The sequence below is a fragment of the Procambarus clarkii genome, chromosome 64, assembly GCF_040958095.1.
Source record: "Procambarus clarkii isolate CNS0578487 chromosome 64, FALCON_Pclarkii_2.0, whole genome shotgun sequence".
Lineage (NCBI taxonomy): Eukaryota > Metazoa > Arthropoda > Malacostraca > Decapoda > Cambaridae > Procambarus > Procambarus clarkii.
The window spans coordinates 14376039-14382380 of record NC_091213.1 but is presented as its reverse complement, the minus strand read 5'-3'; positions in this window follow the sequence as shown (position 1 = coordinate 14382380).

The window sequence follows — 6342 nt, the reverse complement described above, 5'->3', positions numbered from 1 at the left end:
GCCAAAAACCATGCGATTTTCGCAGCGGGCGGGCAAAAATCGCGATTTTCGCCGCAACCGGCCAAAAATAGGGCGATTTTCGCAGCGACCGGCCAAAAACCGCGCGATTTTTGCCGCTAGCGGCTAAAAACCATGCGATTTTCGCAGCTGGCGGGCAAAAATCGCGATTTTCGCCGCTACCGGCCAAAAATAGCGCGATTTTCGCCACTACCGGCCAAAAACCGCGCGATTTTCGCCGCTAGCGTCCAAAAACTATTCGATTTTTGCAGCTGGCGGGCAAAAATCGCGATTTTCGCCTCTACCGGCCAAAAATAGCGCGATTTTCGCCGCTACCGGCCAAAAACCGCGCGATTTTTGCCGCTACTGGCCAAAAATAGCGCGATTTTCGCCGCTACCGGCCAAAAACCGCGCGATTTTCGCCGCTAGCGGCCAAAAACCATGCGATTTTCGCAGCTGGCGGGCAAAAATCGCGATTTTCGCCGCAACCGGCCAAAAATAGCGCGATTTTCGCCGCTACCGGCCAAAAACCGCGCGATTTTCGCCGCTAGCGGCCAAAAACCATGCGATTTTTGCAGCTGGCGGGCAAAAATCGCGATTTTCGCCGCTACCGGCCAAAAATAGCGCGATTTTCGCCGCTACCGGCCAAAAACCAAGCGATTTTCGCCTCTACCGGCCAAAAATAGCGCGATTTTCGCCGCTACCGGCCAAAAACCGCACGATTTTTGCCGCTAGTGGCCAAAAACCATGCGATTTTCGCATCTGGCGGGCAAAAATCGCGATTTTCGCCGCTACCGGCCAAAAATAGCGCGATTTTCGCCGCTACCGGCCAAAAACCGCGCGATTTTCGCAGCTAGCGGCCAAAAACCATGCGATTTTCGCAGCTGGCGGGCAAAAATCGCGGTTTTCGCCGCTACCGGCCAAAAATTGCGAGATTTTCGCCGCTACCGGCCAAAAACCAAGCGATTTTCGCCGCTACCGGCCAAAAATAGCGCGATTTTCGCCGCTAGCGGCCAAAAACCATTCGATTTTCGCCGCTAGCGGCCAAAAACCATTCGATTTTCGCAGCTGGCGGGCAAAAATCGCGATTTTCGCCGCTACCGGCCCAAAATAGCGCGATTTTCGCCGCTACCGGCCAAAAACCGCGCGATTTTCGCCACTACCGGCCAAAAATAGCGCCATTTTCGCCGCTAGCGCCCAAAAACCATGCGATTTTCGCAGCTGGCGGGCAAAAATCGCGATTTTCGCCGCTACCGGCCAAAAATAGCGCGATTTTCGCCGCTACCGGCCAAAAACCGCGCGATTTTCGCCACTAGCGGCCAAAAACGTGCGAATTTCGCAGCTGGCGGGCAAAAATCGCGATTTTCGCCACTACCGGCCAAAAATAGCGCGATTTTCGCCGCTAATGGTCAAAAACCGCGCGATTTTCGCCGCTAGCGGTCCAAAAACCATGCGATTTTCGCAGCTGGCGGGCAAAAATCGCGATTTTCGCCGCTACCGGCCAAAAATAGCGCGATTTTCGCCGCTAGCGGCCAAAAAAAATGCGATTTTCGCAGCTGGCGGGCAAAAATCGCGATTTTCGCCGCTACCGGCCAAAAATAGCGCGATTTTCGCCGCTACCGGCCAAAAACCGCGCGATTTTCGCCGCTAGCGGCCAAAAACCATGCGATTTTTGCAGCTGGCGGGCAAAAATCGCGATTTTCGCCGTTACCGGCCAAAAATAGTGCGATTTTCGCCGCTGTCGGCCAAAAACCGCGCGATTTTCGCCACTACCGGCCAAAAACCGCGCGATTTTTGCCGCTAGCGGCCAAAAACTATGCGATTTTCGCAGCTGGCGGGCAAAAATCGCGATTTTCGCCGCTACCGGCCTAAAATAGCGCGATTTTCGCCGCTACCGGCCAAAAACCGCGCGATTTTCGCCGCTACCGGCCAAACATAGCGCGATTTTCGCCGCTAGCGGCCAAAAACCATGCGATTTTCGCAGCTGGCGGGCAAAAATCGCGATTTTCGCCGCTACCGGCCTAAAATAGCGCGATTTTCGCCGCTACCGGACAAAAACCGCGCGATTTTTGCCGCTAGCGGCCAAAAACCATGCGATTTTCGCAGCTGGCGGGCAAAAATCGCGATTTTCGCCACTACCGGCCAAAAATAGCGCGATTTTCGCCGCTACCGGCCAAAAATACGCGATTTTTCCCGCTACCGGCCAAAAACCGCGCGATTTTCGCCGCTAGCGGCCAAAAAAAATGCGATTTTCGCAGCTGGCGGGCAAAAATCGCGATTTTCGCCGCTACCGGCCAAAAATAGCGCGATTTTCGCCGCTACCGGCCAAAACCGCGCGATTTTTCGCCGCTAGCGGCCAAAAACCATGCGATTTTCGCAGCTGGCGGGCAAAAATCGCGATTTTTCGCCGCTACCGGCCAAAAATAGCGCGATTTTCGCCGCTACCGGCCAAAAACCGCGCGATTTTTGCCGCTAGCGGCCAAAAACCGCGCGATTTTCGCGCTAGCGGCAAAACCATGAGATTTCGGGCGGGCCGGGCAAAAATCGCGATTTTCGCCGCTACCGGCCAAAAATAGTGCGATTTTCGCCGCTAGCGGCCAAAAACTATGCGATTTTCGCAGCTAGCGGGCAAAAATCGCGATTTTCGCCGCTACCGGCCAAAAATAGCGCGATTTTCGCCGCTAGCGGCCAAAAACTATGCGATTTTCGCAGCTGGCGGGCAAAAATCGCGATTTTCGCCGCTACCGGCCAAAAATAGCGCGATTTTCGCCGCTACCGGACAAAAACCGCGCGATTTTTGCCGCTAGCGGCCAAAAACCATGCGATTTTCGCAGCTGGCGGGCAAAAATCGCGATTTTCGCCACTACCGGCCAAAAATAGCGCGATTTTCGCCGCTACCGGCCAAAAATACGCGATTTTTCCCGCTACCGGCCAAAAACCGCGCGATTTTCGCCGCTAGCGGCCAAAAAAAATGCGATTTTCGCAGCTGGCGGGCAAAAATCGCGATTTTCGCCGCTACCGGCCAAAAATAGCGCGATTTTCGCCGCTTCCGGCCAAATACTGCGCGATTTTTGCCGCTAGCGGCCAAAAACCATGCGATTTTCGCAGCGGGCGGGCAAAAATCGCGATTTTCGCCGCAACCGGCCAAAAATAGGGCGATTTTCGCAGCGACCGGCCAAAAACCGCGCGATTTTTGCCGCTAGCGGCTAAAAACCATGCGATTTTCGCAGCTGGCGGGCAAAAATCGCGATTTTCGCCGCTACCGGCCAAAAATAGCGCGATTTTCGCCACTACCGGCCAAAAACCGCGCGATTTTCGCCGCTAGCGTCCAAAAACTATTCGATTTTTGCAGCTGGCGGGCAAAAATCGCGATTTTCGCCTCTACCGGCCAAAATAGCGCGATTTTCGCCGCTACCGGCCAAAAACCGCGCGATTTTTGCCGCTACTGGCCAAAAATAGCGCGATTTTCGCCGCTACCGGCCAAAAACCGCGCGATTTTTGCCGCTAGCGGCCAAAAACCATGCGATTTTCGCAGCTGGCGGGCAAAAATCGCGATTTTCGCCGCAACCGGCCAAAAATAGCGCGATTTTCGCCGCTACCGGCCAAAAACCGCGCGATTTTCGCCGCTAGCGGCCAAAAACCATGCGATTTTTGCAGCTGGCGGGCAAAAATCGCGATTTTCGCCGCTACCGGCCAAAAATAGCGCGATTTTCGCCGCTACCGGCCAAAAACCAAGCGATTTTCGCCTCTACCGGCCAAAAATAGCGCGATTTTCGCCGCTACCGGCCAAAAACCGCACGATTTTTGCCGCTAGTGGCCAAAAACCATGCGATTTTCGCATCTGGCGGGCAAAAATCGCGATTTTCGCCGCTACCGGCCAAAAATAGCGCGATTTTCGCCGCTACCGGCCAAAAACCGCGCGATTTTCGCAGCTAGCGGCCAAAAACCATGCGATTTTTGCAGCTGGCGGGCAAAAATCGCGGTTTTCGCCGCTACCGGCCAAAAATTGCGAGATTTTCGCCGCTACCGGCCAAAAACCAAGCGATTTTCGCCGCTACCGGCCAAAAATAGCGCGATTTTCGCCGCTAGCGGCCAAAAACCATTCGATTTTCGCCGCTAGCGGCCAAAAACCATTCGATTTTCGCAGCTGGCGGGCAAAAATCGCGATTTTCGCCGCTACCGGCCCAAAATAGCGCGATTTTCGCCGCTACCGGCCAAAAACCGCGCGATTTTCGCCACTACCGGCCAAAAATAGCGCCATTTTCGCCGCTAGCGCCCAAAAACCATGCGATTTTCGCAGCTGGCGGGCAAAAATCGCGATTTTCGCCGCTACCGGCCAAAAATAGCGCGATTTTCGCCGCTACCGGCCAAAAACCGCGCGATTTTCGCCACTAGCGGCCAAAAACGTGCGAATTTCGCAGCTGGCGGGCAAAAATCGCGATTTTCGCCACTACCGGCCAAAAATAGCGCGATTTTCGCCGCTAATGGTCAAAAACCGCGCGATTTTCGCCGCTAGCGGTCCAAAAACCATGCGATTTTCGCAGCTGGCGGGCAAAAATCGCGATTTTCGCCGCTACCGGCCAAAAATAGCGCGATTTTCGCCGCTAGCGGCCAAAAAAAATGCGATTTTCGCAGCTGGCGGGCAAAAATCGCGATTTTCGCCGCTACCGGCCAAAAATAGCGCGATTTTCGCCGCTACCGGCCAAAAACCGCGCGATTTTCGCCGCTAGCGGCCAAAAACCATGCGATTTTTGCAGCTGGCGGGCAAAAATCGCGATTTTCGCCGTTACCGGCCAAAAATAGTGCGATTTTCGCCGCTGTCGGCCAAAAACCGCGCGATTTTCGCCACTACCGGCCAAAAACCGCGCGATTTTTGCCGCTAGCGGCCAAAAACTATGCGATTTTCGCAGCTGGCGGGCAAAAATCGCGATTTTCGCCGCTACCGGCCCAAAATAGCGCGATTTTCGCCGCTACCGGCCAAAAACCGCGCGATTTTCGCCGCTACCGGCCAAACATAGCGCGATTTTCGCCGCTAGCGGCCAAAAACCATGCGATTTTCGCAGCTGGCGGGCAAAAATCGCGATTTTCGCCGCTACCGGCCTAAAATAGCGCGATTTTCGCCGCTACCGGCCAAAAACCGCGCGATTTTCGCCGCTAGCGGCCAAAAACCATGCGATTTTCGCAGCTGGCGGGCAAAAATCGCGATTTTTGCCGCTACCGGCCAAAAATAGCGCGATTTTCGCCGCTACCGGCCAAAAACCGCGCGATTTTTGCCGCTACCGGCCAAAAACCGCGCGATTTTCGCCGCTAGCGGGCAAAAACCATGAGATTTTCGCAGCTGGCGGGCAAAAATCGCGATTTTCGCCGCTACCGGCCAAAAATAGTGCGATTTTCGCCGCTAGCGGCCAAAAACTATGCGATTTTCGCAGCTGGCGGGCAAAAATCGCGATTTTCGCCGCTACCGGCCAAAAATAGCGCGATTTTCGCCGCTACCGGACAAAAACCGCGCGATTTTTGCCGCTAGCGGCCAAAAACCATGCGATTTTCGCAGCTGGCGGGCAAAAATCGCGATTTTCGCCACTACCGGCCAAAAATAGCGCGATTTTCGCCGCTACCGGCCAAAAATACGCGATTTTTCCCGCTACCGGCCAAAAACCGCGCGATTTTCGCCGCTAGCGGCCAAAAAAAATGCGATTTTCGCAGCTGGCGGGCAAAAATCGCGATTTTCGCCGCTACCGGCCAAAAATAGCGCGATTTTCGCCGCTACCGGCCAAATACTGCGCGATTTTTGCCGCTAGCGGCCAAAAACCATGCGATTTTCGCAGCGGGCGGGCAAAAATCGCGATTTTCGCCGCAACCGGCCAAAAATAGGGCGATTTTCGCAGCGACCGGCCAAAAACCGCGCGATTTTTGCCGCTAGCGGCTAAAAACCATGCGATTTTCGCAGCTGGCGGGCAAAAATCGCGATTTTCGCCGCTACCGGCCTAAAATAGCGCGATTTTCGCCGCTACCGGCCAAAAACCGCGCGATTTTCGCCGCTAGCGGCCAAAAACCATGCGATTTTCGCAGCTGGCGGGCAAAAATCGCGATTTTTGCCGCTACCGGCCAAAAATAGCGCGATTTTCGCCGCTACCGGCCAAAAACTGCGCGATTTTTGCCGCTACCGGCCAAAAACCGCGCGATTTTCGCCGCTAGCGGGCAAAAACCATGAGATTTTCGCAGCTGGCGGGCAAAAATCGCGATTTTCGCCGCTACCGGCCAAAAATAGTGCGATTTTCGCCGCTAGCGGCCAAAAACTATGCGATTTTCGCAGCTAGCGGGCAAAAATCGCGATTTTCGCCGCTA